Consider the following 27,448-nt stretch of genomic DNA (forward strand, 5'->3'; position numbering starts at 1 on the left):
GTGCTAAGGCCTGGAATAAGGTAAGCAAAAGCTGCAGAGTTCCTGTCTTCTGTCTTCCTAGAACTGGAGGAGACATTGTCAGATAATCCGATTGCATCTGTCTGTAAATTACAACCTAATAATGGCCTCCATGAAGGGGGATGCAGGGGCATATGTGAGGATATGTAAGGAGGGTTGGCGCAGCAGGGACAGGCTTTCTAAAGGGGGCCACAGGGTTCTGAGAGCCAGAGACAGAGTTAAATGGATGGGTAAGAAGGGGGGAAGGCATCTGGGAGTATTCCAAGCAAAAGGAACTGTGAGCAAGGGCCCGGGAGTGGGAGAGAGCACGTAGGAGGGAGAAAAAGACAAAAAGAGCCCTGTGTGGCTGGGGTGGCTCCAGGTGAAAGTACAACTACATGGGGCTGGATAAATAAGAATGGGCTGGTGTGCCTCAAACTCATGGGAGCACCGGAAAAGTTCGGAGCAGTGGAGAGGCATGGCCCAACTGGCATTTAAAGGGAACACTCTGGCTGCAGCAAGAATATTGGATTACAAGGGTTGCTTTGGCAGTAACTGCATCCTAATTACTTCCCTCTTTCTCACTTTCTTTTCCAGTGGCCGCAGAGATTTAAATAAATGCATCCCAGATACAGAGTTAAAAGCATGCCAACAATGAGGGCTGTGTGGTTTGGAGAAGAGCAGAACACACTGCTTTCAGTCAGGCAGAGGCAGATTAGATTGCCTGCCACCTCCAGTGGGATGCTGGCTCCGGACAGTCACTCACCTTCTCTAAAACCCACCCCACCTAGTCTATAAAATGCAGAGAACGAACGATGCCTACTCCACTGAATTGTATGAGCATTAGAAAGGGTGTGTGCAAATCACCTGACATTTGGCAGAATTCATTACATGCCAGCTGTTATTGAAAGTAATTGAAATGTTGTCAAGCTAGTCAGAGGAAGATTTCTAACTAAAAGCTATACTAGCGAAAGCACTGAGAATAGAGTGTAATATCTCCTATTAAAAAACACATACGTATACATAATACATGTATGTAAATACTCAATATTTTTATAGATAGTTGTCTAATGAGATCTTCCTAATACTAGTATTAGAAAACAACTTTATATTACTTATATGATTAAAATATATACATATACACAATAAAGTTGAAAAGTTTTCTCAATAAATAAAATATATACATATACACAATAAAGTTGAAAAGTTTTCTCAATAAATTATATTGTACAAGAATTGCCTTAGATTTGGGCTTTTCCTGTATGCAATCATGCCCTGGAGGAACTGAACTCATTTCTTAGCCTGTCTATCTATCCCCAACATTAGCTTCTCGAAAATGATTTTATTTATCTCTTTCTCCAGAGCCTACTATGGAGCCTGGCACTCAGTAGTAGGTGCTCAGTAAATACTTGCAGAATGGAAAAATAGCTAAAGAACAAATGAATAAATTTATTAATCTGTCAACTGTATTTTATAAACCCAAATCAAGACACATCGTCTGTTATATTGAATATGAGTGTCTTAGAGAGAACTTGGCATGAAATATTTGAAATTCAGACTGTCCTGGAAAATTCAGGACATATGATCAGCATATATCCTCAAATAGCTGAACATCTTTTAAAGGAGTTGCAACAAATAACTATAACAGGTTCCACTGTGGGCTTGTGTTACACTTATTTTTGAACATAAAAATTGTTCCAAGTCCTATGTTCGTGGTAGAAGCAACAACCTAGAAGATTTTAAAGGAGTTCTGTTTAACCACGACACAACGACTCAGGATCAGCTTTTCTCTTATCTTGCTCACTATAATTAGTTGCCTTGATCAGACCTCTACTGACACAAAAAGAGCAAGTGAAACAGCCATACATTTTGTTTGTTAAGCACAGCTGAGGCTAGCTCAACAGAGTGTCAATTGAAGGGAATAAAATATGCAGCAAAGTTGGGAGAATGGGAACAAAGAATCCAGTATGATAATTTACAGGAGAGCTAAACGAGCTTTCAAAACAGCATCACGAAGGTAAAAAGCCTCAATAATGTAGAAAAGAGATAAATTGGAAAAGAAAGCTTGAGAGGAGCTGGAAGGACTAATTTAAAATCAATGAAGAAATTTAAGACTTTGTTTTAAATGAACTTTTTTTAAAGTCAGGTTTATTGAAATACAATTTATATACAACAAAATGTACCCTTTTAGTGTATAGTGCTACGAGTTTTGACCATTGCATATAGTTGTATAGTTGCCATCACAGTCAAGACATGGGAGAGTATACATTTTCTAAAACTATATATGTGTGTATTATCAAAATGTTTGATAATGAGATTATATTACTTTATAACTAGAACAAATACTTATATATTATAAATATGTACTAAATACATACATACGAAGTCTGTTTCCAAAGCCCATTCTCTTTGCTGAGCAAGGAGGAGGAAAGGTAGGGGACACAGTTTAGAAGGAAATGAAAGAAAGCCTCCTCCTCCTCTTAGCAACTGGGATTCATTCAGAAATGAGAAACCATGAATCAAATTTACCAAAAGACCTGGAGCACAGCTCTGCTGTCTCTAGAGCTCATCACAGTCTAACACCTCCACTTTCAAAATGTTGTTGAGCACAGATATTCTTCCAAAGTGCTGAAGATGAGCCCTGGAGGCCTATCAAGCCCACTGAGACCACTCCAGACCCACAGACCATCCACGTAAGCATCTTCCTGTCTCTTCCCACATCTCCAGAAAATCAGGTAGGAACAAACTAATCATTCTTATGGGCAAGTGAGTGCATGGCAGCCTTTCACTGTACTGAGGAGGCAGGAACATGAATAATGAGGCCAAAGCCAAAGGGAACACAGATCCAAATACAGGTCACATTTGAATACAGAAGCAATCCATAGACAGAGATAAAATATTTGCAAATCATATGACAAAGAATTCATATCTAGAATGTGTAAAAAGCTCCTATATCTCAAAAAATTTTTAAAACCAACCTGGATTGACTTTGACAAACAGTTCATTAAGGAAGATACATAAATGTCCCATAACCACTTCAAAAGATGCTCAACATTGTTAATCATTAGGGAAATGCAAATTAAAGCCACAACATGATAACTACTGCTCACATAATGGCTAAAATAAAGGAAAGACTGCACTAAATGTTGAGACAACACAGGACAATCTGAACTCTCATACACTGTTGGTGGTGCAACCACTTTGTGAAGAGGTCTGACAATTTCTTATGTGACTAAACACATACCTGCCCTATGACCCAGCAATTCCTCTCCTAGGTAGATAGCCAAGAGTTACACAAGCATTTCCACAAAGGAACTTACACAAAAACCATCATAGCAGGTTTAATTGCTAAACAAACTAAGGCATACTCATACAATAGAATACTACTCAACAACACAAAGAAACAAATTCCAGTACATATAATAGTGTGGATGAATCTTTAAAACATGCTGAGTGGAAGAAGGCATATAAAAGCATATACTGTGTGTAGGCCATGAGTGGTGGCTCAGGCCTGTAATCCCAGCACTTTGGGAGGCCAAGGTGGGTATATCACTTGAGGCTAGGAGTTCAAGACCAGCCTGGCCAACATGGCGAAACCCCATCTCAACTAAAAATACAAAAATTAGCCCAGCGTGGTGGCACATACCAATAACTCCAGCTACACAGGAGGCTGAGGCAGGAGAATCTCTTGAACCCAGGAGGCAGAGGTTGCAGTGAGCAGAGATCGCGCCACTGCACTCTAGCCTGGGTGACAGAGCAAGACTCTGTCTCAAAAAAACAAAACAAAACAAAACAAACAAACAAAAAATACACGTACAGTGTGATTTCATTTATATTAAGTGCTAAAACAGGCAAAACTAATTTATGGTGGGGAAAAAAATCAGAACAGTAGTTGCCTCTGAGATTATAGGGATGAGAGAAGGGACATGAGGAAACTTTCTGGAATGATAGTAATATTCTGTGTCCTGATAAAGATTTGTGTTACACAAATGTTTCCATTAATCAAAAAAAATCATTGAATGGTACACTTAAGGTATGCATACTTTGCTGTATGTCAGTTTTACCTCACTAAACAAAAAAGAACTCTACGTAACCAAATATTGAATTCCGGTTAATAATATGCACACTAAAATATTTAGGGGTGAAGTATATAGATGTTTGCTGCTCCCTTTGAAATATATTTTAAAAATAATATGGGGCTGGGCATGGTGGCTTATGCCTGAAATCTCAGCCCTTTGGGAGGCCAAGGCGGACAGATCACTTGAGGTCAGGAGTTCAAGACCAGCCTGGCCAACACGGTGAAACCCCGTCTCTATCAAAGACACAAAAATTACCTGGGTGTGGTGGCAGATGCCTATAATCCCAGCTACTGGGGAGGCTGAGGTAGGAGAATTGCTTGAACCCGGGAGGGCAGAGGTTGCAGTGAGCTTACATCATGCTACTGCACTCCAGCCTGGGCAACAGAGCAAGACTGCAGCTCAAAAAAATAAATAAATAAAATAAAATAAGATGGGTTGATGATTGAATAGAGGAATGGCTACATGGACAGTTATGTGAGAAAGCAAATACAGAGATAGGTTAATTGTAGAAGGCAGATGGTGGGTATATGGGTGTTAACTATGAAATCATTTTATCTTTTCTGGATATTTTAAAAATTTATAACAAGCTGGGCGTGGTGGCTCACGCCTGTAATCCCAGCACTTTGGGAGGCTGAGGTGGGTGGATCACGAGGTCACGAGATCGAGACCATCCTGGCTAACATGGTGAAACCCCATCTCTACTAAAAATACAAAAAAATTAGCTGGGCATGGTGGCATGTGCCTGTAGTCCCAGCTACTTGTGAGGCTGAGGCAGGAGAATGGCATGAGCCCAGGAGGCAGACCTTGCAGTGAGATCGTGCCACTGCGCTCCAGCCTAGGCGACAGAGCAAGACTCCGTCTCAAAAACATAAATAAATAAATAAATAAATAAATAAATAAATAAATAAATAAATAATTTATAACAAAATGTTGGGAAAGATAGGTTAAGAGTTAGAAGGAAAATGAAGATCAGATAAAAAAGGATGAAGCCGATATTAGAACATAATGAAGAACTACAGATCTGCCTTTGAGTTTCCTAAGAGCCAAAACAAAAAGTGGGCAGAGGAGGACAGAAGAGGAAGATGAAGAGAGAGGAGAGAGAGAGGCAGGAGAGAGAGCTCAGTTACATAATTAGCAATACTCATATGATTTTTAAAGTTCTTCTAGTAAAGCACCACTTTTCCTGATACTAAGTTTTCATGAAGAGGAGACTGGACATTGCAGTTCTGTTAAGAGATTTTACACATTAAACAAGCAAGAAATTAATTTCTCTCTCACATAATGGACCACATTATGAGAAATGCAAATTAAAGCCACAATATGATACTACTGCCCACATGAATGGCTAAAATAAAGGAAAGACTGACCACACTAAATGTTGAGAGAACACAGAACAACCTGAACTCTCATACACTGTTTGTGGTGCAGCCACTTTGTAAAAATGTCTGACAATTTTTTTAACATATATATTTTTATTATACTTTAAGTTCTAGGATACATGTGCACAACGTGCAGGTTTGTTACATATGTATACATGTGCCATGTTGGTGTGCTGCACCCATTAACTCGTCATTTACATTAGGTATATCTCCTAATGCCATCCCTTCCCCCTCCCCCCACCGCACAACAGGCCCTGGTGTGTGATGTTTCCCTTCCTGTGTCCAAGTGTTCTCATTCTCCAGTTCCCACATATGAGTGAGAACATGTGGTGTTTGGTTTTTTGTCCTTGCGATAGTTTGTTGAGAATGATGGTTTCCAGCTTCATCCATGTCCCTACAAAGGACATGAACTCATCATTTTTTATGGCTGCATAGTATGTCATGGTGTATATGTGCCACATTTTCTTAATCCAGTCTATCATTGTTGGACATTTGGGTTGGTTCCAAATCTTTGCTATTGTGAATAGTGCCGCAATAAACATACGTGTGTGTGTGTGTGTTTTTATAGCAGCATGATTTATAATCCTTTGGGTATATACCCAGTAATGGGATGGCTGGGTCAAATGGTATTTCTAGTTTTAGATCCCTGAGGAATCACCACACTGATTTCCACAATGGTTGAACTAGTTTCCAGTCCCACCAACAGTGTAAAAGTGTTCCTATTTCTCCACATCCTCTCCAGCACCTGTTGTTTCCTGACTTTTTAAAGATCGTCATTCTAACTGGTGTGAGATGGTATCTCATTGTGGTTTTGATTTGCATTTCTCTGATGGTCAGTGATGATGAGCATTTTTTCATGTGTCTTTTGACTCCATAAATGTCTTCTTTTGAGAAGTGTTTGTTCAAATCCTTCGCCCACTTGTTGATGGGGTTGTTTTTTTCTTGTAAATTTGTTAGGGTTCTTTGTCGATTCTGGATATTAGCCCTTTGTCAGATGAGTAGATTGCAAAAATTTCTCTCATGCTGTAGGTCGTCTGTTCACTCTGATGGTAGTTTCTTTTGCTGTGCAGAAGCTCTTTAGTTTAATTAGATCCCACTGGTCAATTTTGGCTTTTGTTGCCATTGCTTTTGGTGTTTTAGACATGAAGTCCTTGCCCATGCCTATGGCCTGAATGGTATTGCCTAGGTTTCTTCTAGGGTTTTTATGGTTTTAGGTCTAACATGTAAGTCTTTAATCCATCTTGAATTAATTTTTGTATAAGGTATAAGGAAGGGATCCAGTTTCAGCTTTCTACATATGGCTAGCCAGTTTTCCCAGCATGATTTGTTAAATAGGGAATCATTTCCCCATTTCTTGTTTTTGTCAGGTTTGTCAAAGATCAGATAGTTGTAGATGTGTGGTATTATTTCTAAGGGCTCTGTTCTGTTCCATTGGTCTGTATCTCTGTTTTGGTACCAGTACCATGCTGTTTTGGTTACTGTACCCTTGTAGTATAGTTTGAAGTCAGGTAGCATGATGCCTCCAGCTTTGTTCTTTTGGCTTAGGATTGACTTGGTGATGCGGGCTCTTTTTTGGTTCCATATGAACTTTAAAGTAGTTTTTTCTAATTCTGTGAAGAAAGTCATTGGTAGCTTGATGGGGATGGCATTGAATATATAAATTACCATGGGCAGTATGGCCATTTTCACAATACTGATTCTTCCTATCCATGAGCAGAGAATGTTCTTCCATTTGTTTGTATCCTCTTTTATTTCATTAAGCAGTGGTTTGTAGTTCTCCCTGAAGAGGTCCTTCACATCCCTTGTAAGTTGGATTCCTAGGTATTTTATTCTCTTTGAAGCAATTGTGAATGGGAGTTCACTCATGATTTGGCTCTCTGTTTGTCTGTTATTGGTGTATAAGAATGCTTGTGATTTCTGCACATTGATTTGTATCCTGAGACTTTGCTGAAGTTGCTTATCAGCTTAAGGAGATTTGGGGCTGAGACAATGGGGTTTTCTAAATATACAATCATGTCATCTGCAAACAGGGACAATTTGACTTCCTCATTTCCTAATTGAATACCCTTTATTTCTTTCTCCTGCCTGATTGCCCTGGCCAGAACTTCCAACACTATGTTGAATAGGAGTGGTGAGAGAGGGCATCCCTGTTTTGTGCCAGTTTTCAAAGGGAATGCTTCCAGTTTTTGCCCATTCAGTATGATATTGGCTGTGGGTTTGTCATAAATAGCTCTTATTATTTTGAGATACGTCCCATCAATACCTAATTTATTGAGAGTTTTTAGCATGAATTGCTGTTGAATTTTGTCAAAGGCCTTTTCTGCATCTACTGAGATAATCATGTGGTTTTGTCTTTGGTTCTGTTTATATGCTGGATTATGTTTATTGATTCGTGTATGTTGAACCAGCCTTGCATCCCAGGGATGAAGCCCACTTGATCATGGTGGATAAGTTTTTTGATGTGCTGCTGGATTCAGTTTGCCAGGATTTTATTGAGGATTTTTGCATCAATGTTCATCAGGGATATTGGTCTAAAATTCTCTTTTTTTGTTGTGTCTCTGCCAGGCTTTGGTATCAGGATGACGCTGGCCTCATAAAATGAGTTAGGGAGGATTCCCTCTTTTTCTGTTGATTGGAATAATTTCAGAAGGAATAGTACCAGCTCCTCTTTGTACCTCTGGTAGAATTCGGCTGTGAATCCATCTGGTCCTGGACTTTTTTTGATTGGTAGTCTATTAATTATTGCCTCAATTTCAGATCCTGTTATTGGTCTATTCAGAGACTCAACTTCTTCCTGGTTTAGTCTTGGGAGGGTGTATGTGTCGAGGGATTTATCCATTTCTTCTAGATTTTCTAGTTTATTTGCATAGAGTGTTTATAGTATTCTCTAATGGTAGTTTGTATTTCTGTGGGATCAGTGATGATATCCCCTTTATCATTTTTTATTGCATCTATTTGATTCTTCTCTCTTTTCTTCTTTATTAGTCTTGCTAGCGGTCTATCAATTTTGTTGATCTTTTCAAAAAACCAGCTCCTGGATTCGTTTATTTTTTGAAGGGTTTTTTGTGTCTGTATCTCCTTCAGTTCTGCTCTGATCTTTGTTATTTCTTGTCTTCTGCCAGCTTTTGAATGTGTTTGCTCTTGCTTCTCTAGTTCTTTTAATTGTGATGTTAGGGTGTCAATTTTAGAACTTTCCTGCTTTCTCTTGTGGGCATTTAGTGCTATAAATTTCCCTCTACACACTGCTTTAAATGTGACCCAGAGTTTCTGGTATGTTGTGTCTTTGTTCTTGTTGGTTTCAAAGAACATCTTTATTTCTGCCTTCATTTTGTTATGTACCCAGTAGTGATTCAGGAGCAGGTTGTTCAGTTTCCATGTAGTTAAGCGGTTTTGCTTGAGTTTCTTAATCCTGAGCTCTAGTTTGATTGCACTGTGGTCTGAGAGACAGTTTGTTATAATTTCTGTTCTTTTACATTTGCTGAGGAGTGCTTTACTTCCAACTATGTGGTCAATTTTGGAATAAGTGCGATGTGGTGCTGAGAAAAATGTATATTCTGTTGATTTGGGGTGGAGAGTTCTGTAGGTGTCTATTAGGTCCACTTGGTGCAGAGCTGTGTTCAATTCCTGGATATCCTTGTTAACTTTGTGTCTCGTGGATCTGTCTAATGTTGACAGTGGAGTGTTAAAGTCTTCTGTTATTATTGTGTGGGAGCCTAAGTCTCTTTGTAGGTCTCTAAGGACTTGCTTTATGAATCTGGGTCCTCCTGTATTGGGTGCATATATATTTAAGATCGTTAGCTCTTCTTGTTGAATTGATCCCTTCACCATTATGTAATGGCCTTCTTTGTCTCTTTTGATCTTTGTTGGTTTAAAGTCTGTTTTATCAGAGACTAGGATTGCAACCCCTGCCTTTTTTTGTTTTCCATTTGCTTGGTAGATCTTCCTCCATCCCTTTATTTTGAGCCTATGTGTGTCTCTGCATGTGAGATGGGTTTCCTGAATAGAGCACACTGATGGGTCTTGACTCTTTATCCAGTTTGCCAGTCTGTGTCTTTTAATTGGAGCATTTAGCCCATTTACATTTAAGGTTAATATTGATATGTGTGAATTTGATCCTGTCATTATGATGTTACCCGGTTATTTTGCTTGTTAGTTGATGCAGTTTCTTCCTAGCCTCGATGGTCTTTACAATTTGGCATGTTTTTGCAGTGGCTGGTACCGGTTGTTCCTTTCCATGTTTAGTGCTTCCTTCAGGAGCTCTTGTAGGGCAGGCCTGGTGGTGACAAAATCTCTCAGCATTTGTTTGTCTGTAAAGGATTTTATTTCTCCTTCACTTATGAAGCTTAGTTTGGCTGGATATGAAATTCTGGGTTGAAAATTCTTTTCTTTAAGAATACTGAATATTGGCCCCCACTCTCTTCTGGCTTTTAGAGTTTCTGCTGAGAGATCAGCTGTTAGTCTGATGGGCTTCCCTTTGTGGGCAACCTGACCTTTCTCTCTGGCTGCCCTTGACATGTTTTCCTTCATTTCAACTTTAGTGAATGTGACAGTCATGTGTCTTGGAGTTGCTCTTCTCGAGGATTATCTTTGTGGCATTCTCTGTATTTCCTGTATTTGAATGTTGGCCTGCCTTGCTAGGTTGGGGAAGTTCTCCTGGATAATATCCTGCAGAGTGTTTTCCAACTTCATTCCATTCTCCCTGTCACTTTCAGGTACACCAATCAGACGTAGATTTGGTCTTTTCACATAGTCCCATATTTCTTGGAGGCTTTGTTCGTTTGTTTTCATTCTTTTTTCTCTAAACTTCTCTTCTCGCTTAATTTCATTCATTTGATCTTCAATCACTGATACTGTTTCTTCCAGCTGATCGAATTGGCTACTGAAGCTTGTGCATTCGTCACATAGTTCTCGTGCCATGGTTTTTAGCTCCATCAGGTCATTTAAGGCCTTCTCTACATTGGTTATTCTAGTTAGCCATTCGTCTAATTTTTTATCAAGGTTTTCAGCTTCTTTGCAATGGGTTCGAACTTCCTCCTTTAGCTCGGAGAAGTTTGATCATCTGAAGCCTTCTTCTCTCAACTCGTCAAAGTCATTCTCCGTCCAGCTTTGTTCCATTGCTGGTGAGGAGCTGCGTTCCTTTGGAGGAGGAGAGGTGCTCTGATTTTTAGAATTTTCAGTTTTTCTGCTCTGTTTTTTCCCCATGTTTGTGGTTTTATCTACCTTTGGTCTTTGATGATGGTGACGTACAGATGGGGTTTTGGTGTGGATGTCCTTTCTGTTTGTTAGTTTTCCTTCTAACAGTCAGGACCCTCAGCTGCAGGTCTGTTGGAGTTTGCTGGAGGTCTACTCCAGACCCTGTTTGCCTGGGTATCAGCAGCAGAGGCTGCAGAACAGCGAATATTGCTGAACAGCAAATGTTGCTGTCTGATCGTTCCTCTGGAAGTTTCGTCTCAGAGGGGTACCCGGCCGTGTGAGGTGTCAGTCTGCCCCTACTGGAGGGTGCCTCCCAGTTAGGCTACTCGGGGTGTCTGACAATTTTTTATGTGACTTGAGGTAGTGTTCAGGATGGTATTGTGTCTCTGTTTAAGGGACCACAAGGGAAATGAGGTGATTGGAGCTCTAAAATTCCACAACATAAAAATGTCTGCAATGATTTTATCCAGGAAGAAAAAATTAGGTAAAAAGATAGAAAGTGCCTTAAAAATCTCTAAGAAACATATTCTATCCCCTATCTCGTTCATCTATGCCAATGTATCCTGCTAAATTCATTCCTCTCTGAACATATACCATATGCTAGATACCATAGGGAATGATAATAATAGATTTTTATACCATATTTTAACAATTCTAAGATGTATGATTTTTTGCACATTTTGATATTTCTGAAATTGGGATAGGTCTTAAATCAATGGCATGTCATAATTGGTAGAATTTTTTCCTTCTTAATGGTACATAAAATAATTGCACTTCTTAAAATCAATGATATCTTAGATTTATTAAAACACAATCTCTAGTGCTTCATAGTTCAAAGTATTTTCATCTTATTTGATCCTCACAACAACATATTTTGTTGAGATGGGTAGTTACTCCTATTCTAAACCTAAAAATCAAAATTCAGAGAGACTAAGTGACCTCTCTGAGGTCCTCCTTAGAGACTTTATGATGAAGCCATAACTCTAATCTAAATCTACTATTTTCTCCCAATATCCCACTGAAAACTCCATGGAAAAAAATACCTGTTTCATTCACTGCTGTGACACCAGAATATAGAACATTGCTTGGCATATAGTAGGTATTTGATAAATATTTATTGAATCAATGTATTACATTATAGAAGTGAATGAAAGTCAGAAGGGAGAGTGCTCTGTGAGTTGTAGTGAGCTGAGAAGTTTATACAGAGGGTGAGTATCCCCATCTTTCCTCCACTTTGGTGAACATCTCATTTATTACTCAAATATCTTCTGTTCCATGATGGCTTCCTCAGGTTAAGCCAAACATATTTGTTTCCTAACAACTTGAAAGGCAACCTAGTAGAGCAGAAAGCATACTGGTTTTTGCCTCAGAAAAAGTGGGTTTAAATTCCTTCTGATTTTAACCACCTACTAGCACAAAACTTTGGAAAAGATTGGATAACTTTCCTGAGCCTCAATTTTCTTATCTGCAAAATTGAGAATAAAACCTAGCAGATTGTATCACTGTGAGCCTTAAATGAGACCAGATATATGAACGCACCTGGCACACAGTAGGAGCTCAATAATATTGGTCCCTTTCTCTTCCCTCTGCCATGCTCCACTTGGACTTGGTAAACACTTCAACACATTTTTTCCCCAAGAGACTGCAAGTTTCTATAAGAACTCTATACAGATGAGGGTACTTAGTGAAAATAAATAAATAATAAAATAAAAGAACTCTGTTTGGTTCATATCCACCTTTCCAGAGCTTAGGAGAGTGCCTGACACATTCTAAGTGCCCTTAAATAGTTTCAGAGTTCATTCATTCACTTATTTCATCTTTAAATATGCATCATGTGCCTACTACATGCCAGGACCTTTTCCTGTTGCTGAGGATATTGCAATAAATAAAGCTAACGAAAAGCCTTGCCCTCATGGAGACAGATGAACAAGACATGAATAAATAAACAATGTATAATGATAAGTGCCATGGAGGAAAATAAAACAGGGAATGGGGATAGGAGGTATAGAGGCAGGCAGGGGTGACTTGTTGCAATATTAATTTGGATGTTAAAGAAAAGCCTCACTCATGGTGACATTTGAGCAGAGATTTCAAGGAAATTAGGGGAAAGCCATACAGATACAGATATATGGGTTAAATTTGAAGAGCAATTTAAATATTTGTAGGAAAAAAATGAGAAAAAGGTAAATGGAACATTCCAGAACTTGGGAACATTTGACCAAAAACCTGATGGAATTATGTAGAAGGCTGGCTTGGGCAATATTAAATGAACCAGCTTAGGTGGAGTGTCAGGGCTTGGAATATCAGGAAGAGAATGTACATTTCATGTTATAGACAATGGTGAATCATTGAAGACTTTTGAGCAAGATGACGTGACAGGAAGCTTCATCTGGTAGAACAACCCATGCAAAAAGTATTAAAGGAAAAAGATGGCAGTTCTGTTTAAGAGATCTTGAATTTGACATCATAGTACATACACAATGGAATACTACTCAGCCATAAAATGGAACGAAATAACTACCTTCACAGCAACTTGGATGGAACTGGATGTCATTATTCTAAGTGAAGTAAGTCAGGAATGAAAAATAAAATATCATATGTTCTCACTTATAAGCGGAAGTTAAACTATAAGGATGTAAAGGCATAAGAGAGATATAATGGACTCTGGGGACTCGGGGGGAAGAGTTTGGGGGTAAGGGATAAAAGACCATATATTGGGTACAGTGTACATTGCTCAGGTGATGGGTACACCAAAATATTAGAAATCACCACTAAAGAACTTATACATGTAACCAAAAATCACCTGTACCCCCAAAACTATTGAATTTTTTAAAAGTATGCATATTTATTTATTTACTTATTTTTGAGACAGAGTTTCGCTCTTGTTGCCCAGGCCGGATTGCAATGGTGCGATCTTGGATCACTGCAACTTCCGCCTCCCGGGTTCAAGCGATTCTCGTGCCTCAGCCTCCCGAGTAGCTGGGATTACAGGCATGTGCCACGATGCCAGGCTAATTTTGTATTTTTAGTAGAGACGGGGTTTTACCATGTTGGTCAGGCTGGTCTTGAACTCCTGACCTTAGATGATCCACCCGCCTCTGCCTCCCAAAGTGTTGGGATTACAGGTGTGAGCCACCGTGCCCAGCCAAGTATGCATATTTAAAAAATAAAAAAAGAACTGGGCAGACTTGCCTACCTGGTCATACAGAGTACTGAACACTTGCTGGCTTCCCCATGGAGCCTGCCCCAGGAAAAACAAAAATAAATTTAAAAAATAGCATAACCTATTTGCCAGACAAAAATACAGGCCTAGAATTAAGAGAGAGACAAGGGTTTGAGATTTGAGAAGCGTAGCCCACCTAAATCCTGACAGACAATTACAGTCATCTTCTAAGAACTGCAGACTCTGTCGGTGAGCAACAGACCTTGCTAGAATTTCATTTCTGGCCTAAGAATTTGTACAGCATTCCCCTTAGGAATTTTCCAAGCTCAGGCCAAGACCAGAAAACCAAAGTCAGCAGTAATGAGAATGATATGCAGGACCTGACAGGGAGATACGCCAGCAAATTAAGTCCTGTGTAGGAAAAATACCTTGAAAGGTGGGGCACAATGTGTCTTGGGAAGCTCAGGCTCAGGAGAAATCTGGAAGAACATATATCATGACAGATGCTTCAGCCTCGTGGGAGGGCTTTTGTTTAAAAGTGTGCTATGTAAAATGATATAGACACCCTACAAAAAGCAACATGCCAATGATTCATCTTGTCTACAAAAACATTACAGACCCTCACATTTGATTTTCAATCCAACACTAATTGAAGTTATCAAAAAAGAAACAAAAGTTATCTCTTTGTCATTTGGAATGATTTTTCATTTACCCACCAAAAAGCAGGAAGGGGGTCTGTGAGTGCTCCAAAACCAAGTAGTGGGGTTTTTAAGCTGCAGGGAGAAAGGTTGCAGAAGCCAGATGCATCTTTATATAAGATTTTGGAGTCCTACTGATGTGTTTGTGGCTTTATGACAGTGGAACTCTACCACTGAGAAAAGAGAAAAGAAAATGCCATTGAAATAAACTTGGTTCTCACCAACAAAGCCTGGAATTCCAGCCAGGTGTATTGTGTGCCTATAATTAGCTGTTGGCTCTTGGGAAGGAAAGGAACTAAAGGGATGCAAAAAGAGAGGGCCTCCTTTACTTGAAATATCTTAGTCCAAGGATCTTCAAATATTCTGCTTACATAACCCCCAAAAGAATGTTGTAAAGCTATGTAACTCCTCACATATTTTAAGTTGACATCTAGCATTTTTCATCATAAGATAAAAATAAGATGATGATAGACTGTAATTGGGATAAATATTTCATGACAGTATTTGATAAAAGACATTTTAACTTCACAATAAATAAAATACCCCAAATCTGAAAGAAATCATCTAAAAATTTTATGAGCCAGTTTTATCCAATGTTTCTCAAAAAACTTGCTTGTGTTGTAAGACATTCCAGTTGACTTTAAGAGAATCAGCATCACTAATTCATATGGTTCAGCTGTTTCAAATTCAGAGCTTTCCCCACAAAGACCAATTATTCCATTTCTAATGACAAGCTTCACCCTTAACAGAAATATGTATACAGGTCAGGCAAATAAAGGAAGCCCCATGGATGTAAGGCAACTTGATTAATAATAACTGAAGATGTCTCCATCAAACCAATATTTTGTTCTTGTTTTTTTTTTAACTTCTATATGTATCCACAAAAAATAAAAACCTTTTCCTAAACAGGCCACATAACACTGCCACAGAAAAAAATATCTAATCCATATTAAAATGTCTCACATGTCCTTTATGGCTACTTTTTCTAATTCAGGATTAAATCCTGGGCCATATACTGCATCTGGTTGTTATATCCCATAAGTCTCTTTTAATCTAGAACATGCATTCTTAACCCAGGGGATGGGAGGGTGATATTATCCCCCAGGGAGTGAAAATTGGTTCTTGAGGAATGAAAAAAAATGCACTATTTTTTATGTACAAAGCACAGATATATGTATAGTACGTAACCTGTATGTTTACAGTATATACACATATACCTGTGGTATTTTCATGAATAATTAAGGGAAAAATATCTAAAAAGATTCCTTTTAAATGTATGGGGTGCAATAATGAAGAGAGGTTGAGAAATACTGGTCTAGAAGAATCCCTCTTTCATGACACTTATGGATTGATGAGGCCCCCAAATCAACATTTCAATATACCCACTTGTTTCATTCACAGGGGAAGTTTTCATAGCCTGGGGCAATATTCCTTCATAAAGTTTGGGATGAGAGAGGTGGCAGATGTGGAAATGTGCTGCTCAGATCCCCCTGCAAGAAAGGCTGTCTCCTTAGCTGGGAGGAGTGTGGCTAGCGGACACCCTCCAGCTGTTACATTCCTCAGGATCTGCCTCAGCTTTCCAGCCAAGGTCATGCTCTTCTTGGGGCAGCCTCAGGCAATAACTGAAAAACAGCTGATGTACATGGGCTTGGCCATTTCCACCCAACAGGAGAACTTCTAAGAGGCAATCTTGGCTCTGGAGCTTCCCCACTGAGCTGGCCAACTTTGTGGGGACTGCGTTACAGTCAGACGACTCCAGCTGCCTAACCCTGCTCTCCCCCTCATTTCCCAGATGTCACTCCCCAATAAAACACTTGTATTCCTAACTCTCTCTCTCTCTCTCTCTCTCTCTCTCTCTCTCTCTGTCAGCATCTTCTTCCTGGAGAACCAAACTGGTACAGTGAGGGCAAACATGGGCTTATAGATCAGTGTTAGGAAACAGTAGACAGGAGATGGAAGATCTAGGAAATGGTCTCCTTAAAATTATCTGTAGTCTTAAAGTCTTCACTTACCAAAGGTGTAGGAGATCAGTCAAGGTTCGATTAGAGAAGTAGAATACTAGGAGATAGGTAGGTAGGTAGGTAGATAGATAGATAGACAGATAGATAGACAGACAGGTAGATAGATTGATATAGTAGGGCATTTATTATAGGGATTTGATCTTATTCATTTGGGGGAGCTTGTTACTTAGTCTGTGTGAGGCCATTGTGTCTGTGTTTGGTGCTGAAGCCTGAAATCCTCAGAGAAGGCATTTGGGAAAGAGAGATGTCTGTGAAGTTGGGGAAACAGGCAAACTGGAACCCATGAGGATGGACTGGAATCTGCATTCATATCCTACTGCTTTCAAGCTGCCAACTTCAATGGTCAGGTACTCTCTAGGAGAAGCTGGTGTCCTTCATCATGGAGGACATGTTGGGTCTGGAAGTCAGAGAGGCTGGAGAAGTTGCAGGCGTGGCTACTGTTCCACACCACAATGCAAGTAAACAGGTAAGGGACAACATGAATGAGATGCAACAGCACCTGTGACCTGCACCAACCTTTCAGGTGTAAAAAATGTATGTCTGCTACTTCACTGCTTTACTTTTGCTTTCTAAATCTCACACAAAGCTAGGTATGGTGGCTCACACCTATAATCTCAGCACTTTAGGAGGCTAAGGCAGAGAAGGGAATTTTGGGTGCCATAGTTTTAGTTTAGCTGAGTTGATACACAAATCCACCCAATGGGGGTTTCCATATCCTGTTTAAGAATCACTGACTTAAATAACAAAGGGCTAGAGAGCCCTTCTAAAAGTTGTGCTTGGGAGTTTAGGATTAAATATATAGCCTCGTTGCATATCCTGAGAGTAAAGCCTTCAGTCTTACAGGCCTGGGTTTGAGGGGCTGATGGCTGCTAACCTCTCTGAATTTCAAGGTCTTCATTCATAAAAGGGCAATAATACCTACTTTGCAGGATTCTGTGAGGATTACATTGTGGCAGCACACACAAAGTCCAGATACATAGTGCTTAATTAAGGGCAACTATTATTTCAAGGGTGTCTTATAGCTTTCAGGTTAATACAATCACGCTGAGATTTTAGATCTGCTGAACCTTTAGAGGCTTATACAAGCCAAAGACTGGCTAAGCCACAGGTTAGAACTCATGGAACCATCAGCTTACACCCCCTAAAACCAGAGTTCTCCATGTCCTTGAGTTGTGTGAGTAGGAGGGAAAAGTCTGATAGTTCCAATTGGTTAGACTTTGATTGATGAATGCCATCAATAGCTGCAGGTCAAAGGCAGCAGTCAATAGGAAACCATGCTTCATGTTGCTATTGCAGTTCAGCATTTCCTAAAGGCAGATGCCTCCTTCCTGGTCCTTCATGCCTCAAAGAGTTGGAATCGACCTGATAATCATGGAGGCAAATAAAGTTGTGATAGATGGAAAAAGGCCATTTCTGTCCTGTCATAATTTGATTCTCTCCACCCCCTGCTCTCTTACTCCAATATATAACTTAAGGGCCACAGATATACTTCATGATTAAGAGTGCACTTGGTCCTGAATTAGTCAAGACTATGGTTGCAAGAAACAGAAACCCAAGTTGAACCAGTTATAAACAAAGAAATAAGAAAGAAAGAAATAGAAGAAAGAAAGGAAGGAAGGAAGGAGTAAGGTTATGATTGTTTAAATATTTATTTTTTAATTTTGTGTTTTATTGATACATAACATGTACATATTTTGGGGGTACTATGACAATTTAAAACATTCATATACCTTGTAAAGATAAAATCAGTGTAACTGAGATTCCCATCACCTTAAATATTTGTGTTTTCTTTATGCTAGAAACATTCTAATTCTTCTCTTCTAGCTATATTGAAATATATAATAGATTATTGTAAACTATAGTCATACTACTGACTGATCAAATACTAGGTCTTATTTCTTCTATCATACTGTATATACATACCCATTAATCAATCTCTCTTCATCCCTCTCCCTGCTAAGGTTACGATTTATTGAATATTTGGCACAAGTAATGGGTAGTTGTAGTCTAGGGGAAGTAGACCTTGTAGACCTTGGTGGGGATTGCAGGGACTTAGCAGTACAGTCAGATCTCTCTCTCTCTCTCTCTCTCTCTCTCTCTTTTTCATTCTCTCCTCTGCTTTTCCCTGTGCAGGGGATGCATTCCTACATTCTTTCCTACTACAGATGAGCTTGCTCATCTTGCTGTGGAGAGGAAGTGGAGCATGGTCCAGACAAGCACTGGTTTTGTCATCGCTGTCTAGTAACATCAGAGAAGAAAGCTTCCTTTTCCCAAAGTCTACATATAAATTCCCAGGGAAAGGCTCTTTCTGGCTCAATTTGATGTAGCCAAGTGGGTGGTGACTATGGTTGGTCAAGCCTGGATCTCATACTCACCCTGTAGACTGAAGACTGGTTTGGCTGTCCACTAAAACCTTAAGGAGAAGAGGTAGAACCTTTCTCTCCAATGAAATAAGGTGTTGTACTGGAAGACAGGTGGGAGAGGAGCTGCTGAACAGACACAATCGACAGGTGTCCATTACAGATCCTTCATGTCTCAAGATTTTGTTTTGTTTTCCAACAAAAGTCTCTGAAAACAGAGGACATTTACAATTGCAAAAGAAAAACTCTTTGTTGACAGAAAGAGGAGAATGTGTACAGATGACAGAAGCTGCATAAATAGGCTGTCATCAAAGCTCTCTTGGAGAGTGCATCATCTCCTCATGACTTCAGGTATTTAATCTCCATATGACTCTCATATATACTTCTCCCAGCCTCTAATCCTCAGGGGATAAGAGTAGCGCCGACCTCACAGGGCTTCTGTGAGAACTATTTGAGTGAATGCAAGTAAAACACACAGTACAGAGCCTGATGCATAGAAAGCTTTTTTATAAATAAAAATAATTTTGTATATTTATGTACTACACCAATCCTCAGGACACACTGAGGGCTATTTGCTGCAAATACCTGCAACACTCTGCTTAGGGTTACTTTTCTGGCACAGGGAGACCGTTTTGGAGAGTTAATGCCCCTCAAATAAATTCTCAATTGACAAGAATTAGTGGATAAATACTTCGACTTCTGATCCCTAGGCGGGACTATATTGAGACATCTTCTATACTCTCTTCCAGTGTCTCCAGCATGACTGCTCTCCAACTGATTCCTTTGAGAACATGCCCTTTATTTTTTTGCTTCCTTTCTTTCCCTGTCATACTGCCCCACTCTCCTGCCGGTGTTTCCTGAAATCACCTCCTCAATAAGTGGTGTGCATTTAAATCTTCATCTCAGGATCTGCCTATAGGGAACCTTAAACTAGGACAATAAAATATATGAAAGAACGTGCACCACATTGTCTGCCATCATTATCCTATGACTGGTAGGATTGTAAGTTATTATCCTTTTTGTTATCTATATTTAAAGCATTTCCACAATGAACACAGACACCAACTAATTGATTATTGAAACAATCTAAAATCTTAAACCGAATTTTTAATCTCTGCAGGACCCGACCAACTTTTTCTTCTACCTACTTCTAACTCTGTATTCACAACAAACAAGTCTTCTTACTTTTGGACCCACTAAGTCCATTCCTCTCTCCAGGCCTCTACACATACTTGACCTAGCATTTTCTATTACTCTTATCTCTTCCACAAGGCCTCCCCTGACTCACTCAGCCCATGATGCCAGTTTACATTCATTTCGTCTACATATCATTTAATCAGCATTATCAGTTCTTCCCATACCCTGCACTACTTTAAAGAGATATGTGTGTAAAGTACTTCTTTGCCATATGGGTCTCTCAAGTTTCTAGAATATTTGGATCAGACATAGAACCACTTTCCACGTGAAAATGGTGTTACACCAGTTCAAGATAAAATGCTCCCCCACAAAATTATTCAAGATAATATCTGAGCTGCATCTGCTGTTTCAGTCTGTAACAAAGGGTCTTTTTACAGGACAGCAGCAGTGGGGAGGAGAAATGGAGAGAAACAGAAGCTGCCTCTGATGTACTGATTCTACCACACATAAATGATCTTTTCATGAGCCAATTAGGAGAGAAGGAAAGACAAAAAGCATTCTTGACTTAGGAATGGAATAGTCGCTCCTCCTCGGTGCCTGATTCAGTTATTTAGAATGGCTTTCTTACAGCTGGGCCTCTTGTGAATTATGAGTCTCTCTCTCTGTCTTCCCCGCCAGGCTTCATATTAAAGACAAGACACAGCTGCCAAGGCCTCCAGAGATTTCCCAGCAGTCTACTATGGTGAAATAAAACACCGTGTTATGCTGGACAACTAGCCTGTCGTTTCTGCACCATGGGCTGTGCTATTCTCACGGCCAAGATAAAAGATCCCAGGCCCTGGACACTTACTGCTTCTCTTGAGATTTGTGGCTTGATCTTCTAGATAGTACTTGATTTTGTGTGTGTGTTCCAGCTTCCCTGCATGATATTGATAATTATCTTCTAAAGGGATTGGATATGTTTGTATAATATATGTATACTCCTCCTTCTTGAAATACTGTCTTGAAGGAGGGCATTTGGTTACCATTAAAGCAACTATTTTGCTTCCAAGTGGTAAGAAGTTCTGTGGCCCTGGTGCCACAGATGACTTGGGACTTTGACAGGGTTGTGATCGTCCCTATAGGCATGTTTTGTGTCATTACTACCAGAAGGATTGCATTATACAAATGGGCTGAGGTTTGTACATAATGATTGGTTGAACTGCTTCTGATGTTGCAATCTCAGCTTTATCTGCCTCAGAGTAAATGGAGCCAGCTGAAATAGGTCTGTAACCCTGCATGGAGATTTGGGGTATACTAGTGAAGTTGGGAAGGTGTCAAATTGGAGACTATTTTTAGTTAAATGGTTTACACCCTAGTAGAGAACAAGACAGAAGGCACACATGAGGCTCCACCTTCATATTTTGATTTCGGTCTTCAAATAATAGGATACATTTCAAATCCCAGCAGTCTTACATGAGCCTATAGTAAAGGAGAAGAAGAATCTCAGAAATTAAAAAGTTCTTCATACTGATGACGGGAGCTCTCCAAGTGTTGACAGACAGCCCTCCCCACACATTCCTTTCTTCCTCTCCCATTTTATCCTAATTATAAGCTAGCAAATAGGATAAAGGAAGATACCGCTCCCTATTGGATATACCTGTGTTCAGAAATCTTTACTAAACTAAAATCATCAGAGTCCAATTTCTTTCTAACCTAACTATCTGCATGGTGTAAATGGGAGGGTAGGTAAGGATCTAATTAGTGATACAAATGTCATTTGTATATTCAATCAGACAAACAGATCCCTTTGGGAGTACACAAATAAAATCCCAAACAGTAGAATTTACCAACTGAAGGACAAAAAAGAGTCTTGTTTATTTTTCTATTTTTTATGCAATAGGTAGGTGCTCAGTAAATATAGTTGGGTTCGATTATTAAATTGAAAACATCCATGCCCACTTTGAAGAAAATAATCTGAAAGGAAATTATCAAATGCCATGAATATGTAAATTATACCTTGAACCACTTCTCTGCTTCTCAATTGTGAGGCCAAAATGCTTCCCACGTATAACTCACTAATTTTTACAAGTTGTAATAGTCCCTGAAGGAAGAGAAATAGCAATTGCCATTGTTCCATTTGACAGATATGAGAACTAAAGTACAAGCTGTTAAGCCAGGGATGGTGACTCGGTGAGTAAGAGTCAGAGTAGAATGATATGAGACTGGGACAGAGGGAGCAGAAATGCTGCCTAGAATTTATTCTGGGGCTCCTATTCTAACTCCTTGCATCCTTTGACCAGATAACAACTTAGGAACCCCTGGCACTGCACTGTCGTACACCAGGAGAAGCTTCCCCTGCCATCACAAGGGCAGAGGAAACAGCCAAATTCCAGGACTCACGTAGAGCAGGGGCTCTGTTTTGCTTATCATGGTGGGCCCACCTTCACCCTCATTCCCCAGTGCTACCTAATTCAGCACTTGCATTGGCCCTAGCAAACAAGGATCAGATGACAGGATGAATCAATGAAGGCCTTGTGACTCCCATTTTTGGTGTTCAACCCATTACATCAATATTTCTTAAAACAAGCTGGTCATGGTGGCACATGCCTATAATCCCAGGGACTCAGGAGGCTGAAGCAAGAGGATAGCTTGAGGAAAGGAGTTCAAGACCAGCCTCAGCAACATAAAGAGACCCTGTCTCTACAAAAAGTAAAAACATTAGTCAATCTGGTAGTCCCAGCTCCTCTGGAGGTTGAGTCAGGAGGATTGCTTGGGCCCAGGTGTTTGAGGCTGCTTTGAGTTATGATTGCTGCCCCACACTCCAGCCTGGGTGACAGAGGGAGAGAAAGAAGGAAGGAAGGAAGGAAGGAAGGAAGGAAGGAAGGAAGGAAGGAAGGAAGGAAGGAAGGAAGGAAGGGGAAGGAAGGAGAAAGAAAGAAAGAAAAGAAAGAAAGAAGGAAAGAAAGAAAGAAAGAAAAAGAAAGAAAGAAAGAAAGAAAGGAAAAGAAAGAAAAAAAATTTCTTAGGACATTACAGTCTATCCCTTTAGAAGATAAAATGCCCCATAGCATCACCTGCCTGCAATCATTCCTGCAGAAACAGCAAAAAGACTTTCTACATCTCAAGGAATCACATGCCTCCGGTTCTAGTGATGCTCCTTTCCAATAAAACAAATACTCCCTAAGCAGATAAATAAATAATCAAACACAAATAAATGTCATATATGAGGAAAGGTCTTCCATAAGTTTTGAAATAAGGAAGTTGCAAAACAGCGCATTCTCTGGGCTAAGGGCTGTTAAATGTACTATCTCATTTGATCCTCATAAAAACCTTGTGAGGTAGATATTCTTTTATTACTTCTGTTTTTGAGGCGGGATCTCGCTCTGTTGCCCAGGCTGGAGTGCAGTGGTGTGATCTTGGCTCACTGTAGCCTCAAACTCCTGTGCTCAAGCAATCCTCCCACCTCAGCCTCCTGAGTAGCTGGAACCAGTGGTGCACACCCGGCTAATTTTCACTTTTTTTCTGCAGAGACAGGGTTTTGCCATGTTGCCCAGGGTGGTCTCGAACTCCTGAGCTCAAACAATCTACCCGCCTCAGCCTCCCAAAGTGCTTGGATTATAGCCATAAGCCACTGCACCTGGCCTCTTTTTATTCTTATTTTACAGATAAGGAAACTGAGACTTAGGTTAAGTAATGCCCAGAATCACACAGCTTGAAAAATATGTAAAACCAAATCTGTTTGAATTCAGAACATGGCATTTTACTCCTCTCTCTGGTTCTTGCTCCCACTCTGGCTTCTTGTCTCCTTTCCCCCCCTTTCTTCTCCTTTTCCTCAATTTCTGTATATCTCTCTCTCCCTCTTTTTCTCTTTCTCTCTCTCTCCTTTACCATGTAAGTTTATCTATGCATAGCTTTCTTCACATTCTCCAGGGTTTCCATAACCCACAAAACTTTCATTGCCAGGAAACTTTGCCAGTCCCAGACTCAAAGGCCAAGCAGGGTGTCTGATATTCCAGCTACGAGGCTGTTGACTAAGGTCACTGCCCAACTACTGGGCATATCCCACACTCACACATTCTGCCAAGTTGGGACTGTAAATGCATTTCATCACATGGATGTGAAAACGGCAATTATAAAAGCAGTATTTAGAAATGGCTTCCACTTAGATTTTGGTCAACTAGTTCGTATAAACATGTACTATCAATATAAATAATTTGCATCAGAGAGGTACGTGGCCTCTTCTGTAGAAACATTCTTCATGCTCCAGAAATTGTGTCATCAAAACATTATCCAGGTAGCAGTTAACTTTCTTTGATTCAACATGTAGATACATACTTCATAGCTAATATTTTGAGTAATGACTGTACAAACACATGCCTAGTGGTTCACATCCATAATCTCATTTAACCAAGGCTTACAGGGTTAAATAACAGCCCAATTGTCACTTACTAAGTTGCAGAGCCATTTCTCCAATAAAGGTGGGCCTCCTGTCAGGATCTAAGTTCTCAACCCTTCTGCTCTCAGTGACAAATATGGGGCCATCCCTGTGGAAGATAAAAAGGAAATGGCTCAGTCAAACAACATAGAATCCATTAGCAAACATTTTTTAAAAGGTTTACAAACATAATAATAAAGGACAGAATGCAACCTAATAGCACCTTCTTGTCCAACAGATAAGAAGTAGTAATGATATCTTAGAGCAGACCTTTAATTTGTGAGGGATGCTTTTTAAGAGAACTTAGAGAAAAGAGGAAACCACAGAGCATACTCAGAGGCAGGCAACTCTCCAAACAATTACTTCTGCAGAGTCGAGTCAAGACTGAGTTGAGACTGATGGGGTAAAAGTCCAGAAAGTCAGTGATGGGGGTGGGTTTAAAACTTGTATGCATCTGGAGATAAAGAGGTCAGAAGGGCTGAGGAAAGATTAGAGTTAATGACCCACATGGACTAGAAATCCTCTGGCAGTAAGTAACCCCTGACACCAGGGGGTGGCTGATACAATCAGAACAGGACAGACACTGAGAAGTCAAAAACTAACCATTAGTAAATACGACAGGGCTTTTGAAGGCCAAGACTCCTCCTTGCTTTATTTATTTATTTATTGCTATAGATCATTTACTTAATACACGATAGTTCTTAGGATAGTACACACTGTTAACTTATAATCATTATTAGGTTGAGAGAGAAAAACACAAATTAAACATCACACACAAATTAAAGATCTGTTCTCTTTAACAAATCATGACTACTCTTTATCTGTTGGGCTGAGAATGTAATATTAGGTTGTATTCTGTCCCTTATTGTTATATTTGTAAAGTTTGTATACAAAAAGAGAAGATTCTCCCAAACTATTTTCTTTAGATACCTGACTGGAGGAGTTGGGAAGGAGTCAACGCCAGTAATTAATTGCCAATTTTTTTTTTTTTTTTTTAGACAGAGTCTCGTTCTGTTGCCGAGGCTGGAGTGCAATGGCGCAGTCTTGGCTCACTGCAACCTCCGCTTCCCAGGTTCAAGCAATTATCCTGCCTCAGTTTCCCAAGTACCTGGGATTACAGGCATGCGCTACCTCACCTGGCTAATTTTTTAATTTTTAGTAGACACGGGGTTTCACTATGTTGGCCAGGCTGGTCTCGAACTCCTGAACTCAGATGATCTGCCCACCTTGGCCTCCCAAAGTGCTGGGATTACAGGTATGAGCCATCACGCCTGGCCTTGATTGCCATTTTTGAAGGGTTGAAATCACTCAGTCATGATCTAATCTCCAACAGTTTTTAAATGACCATAAACTCCAGTCACACTGGCGATGGAGTGGTCTCTCCACCAAAATCCTACTTTTAATAATGTCTATCCATCTTTACTTTCAAACATTTAAAAAATTTGGGGGCCGAGCGTGGTGGCTCACGCCTGTAATCCCTGCATTTTGGGAGGCTGAGGTGGGTGGATCACGAGGTCGGGAGTTCAAGACCAGCCTGGCCAAGATGGTGAAACCTCGTCTCTACTAAAAATACAAAAATTAGCCAGGCATGGTGGTGGGCACCTGTAATCCAGCTACTCGGGAGGCTGAGGCAGAAAACTGCTTGAACCCAGGAGGCGGAGGTTGCAGTGAGCTGAGATAGCGCCACTGCACTCCAGTCTGGGCAACACAGCAAGACTCTGTCTCAAAAAAAAAAAAAATTGGAAGAATGCAGAACCAGGGGGTTCCATAGCTTGGTGGAACAGTTGCAAGCCTTGACTCCCTTCGATAAGTGTTCATCAAAGACTGATTTTTCCAAATGAGGAGATTTATTCTGCTCATTTCCTGCCTGCAGTCACATCTCCTAGTTGGGGTGCTGCATGGAATGGTAAAAGCTATAATGCAAATATTTCTCAGAAAAAGAAGTTCATTTGTACTCCATTTGCCCTTTAGGGGTTATCTGATTTCAATCATCTTTTTCCAAAAAATCTTGCTAGAACTTGCAAAGTTCTAATAGAAATTGGTATGAAGCAGTCAGGCAATGGCAAGTACAAGAGGGAAAAAATGAAGAGTCTTGACTTTGAAAAGTATTTACATACATTCCAGAGCATTCTAAACACATGGAGAATAAACTTAGCAGGGAAAGGCATTCCATGCCTAAAATTGTGTCTTTGCAACCAGGATCTGAGTGGAAGAAATAAGTTATGTTATTAATATATGGTGAGGAACAGAACAGAAATTGAAGGCTCAAATGAAGTGTTCGTGGAAGATTCGTGAGACAGAAGGGCAAATATACACCAAGTAGATACTTCTCCTAGGGACAGGCTTTGCAATTTGAGCATTTTTGAGCTTGCAATGGAATTTTAAAGCCATCCAGAAACAACAGATGTTTGAACCCAAATGATCCAATGTCTTGATGCCAAAATTAGGGCTCTGAAGAGGAACGTTAGAGTTGGAGCACATGAAGAATAACTTCAGTAACTCTTCTCTAGTGCAACAGTTGAAAGATTTATTCTATGGCTTGCTGACCTACCCTTTTATCTGTGCCCATTTATACTTGAAGTGATAAAAATCTCTGTTGAATGGGAGTATTAATAACTAAAATTCAAGTCTCTTTTCTAAATCTGACTTCAATTTCTTCTCTCTCCTCTTTGAGCATTCAATCTCTAAATCAAATTATGAAATCAGAAGGAGGGCCCTTCTGAACATTATTTATTCCCAAATTTTTGCATATGAAAACCAATAATAGATTACGGCTGTACCTACACAGCACAGGATTATCTAGCTAATTTAATAGTTGTAAGCAGCCAAGCCAGGTACTGTGAGCAAGCAAACAAAAACCAATCAACACCAACTCCCACCAACAATGAACAACCAAACTGCATTTTGCAAGCTACTTTTTTTCCAGATTAAATCGGTAACTGATAAATGCTAAATCTCTGCTTTACTTGATTTTTTTATTTTTATTTCTGAGACAGGGTCATGC

General features: G+C 39.8%; 1 protein-coding gene across 5 annotated transcripts in view; it reads right to left on the reverse strand.

Annotated features, from left to right (window-relative positions):
- Positions 1 to 18,160: 18,160 nt before the first annotated feature.
- Positions 18,161 to 27,448, reverse strand: part of LOC107975763 (uncharacterized) — a 49,388-nt gene continuing 40,100 nt past the window's right edge. For 2 of the 5 annotated variants that reach the window (XM_063815302.1, XM_063815305.1), the window contains 3 exons: positions 24,459 to 24,553; positions 21,422 to 21,488; positions 18,161 to 20,764 (listed from right to left, as the gene is read on the reverse strand). The gene's annotated coding sequence lies outside the window, so the exon portion shown is untranslated. Of the gene's footprint in view, positions 21,489 to 21,862; positions 22,684 to 23,590; positions 24,554 to 27,448 lie in introns of those variants that run through there. The other 3 variants (XM_063815301.1, XM_063815306.1, XM_063815303.1) reach the window with 2 other exon arrangements.

The sequence above is a fragment of the Pan troglodytes genome, chromosome 6, assembly GCF_028858775.2.
Source record: "Pan troglodytes isolate AG18354 chromosome 6, NHGRI_mPanTro3-v2.0_pri, whole genome shotgun sequence".
NCBI lineage: Eukaryota > Metazoa > Chordata > Mammalia > Primates > Hominidae > Pan > Pan troglodytes.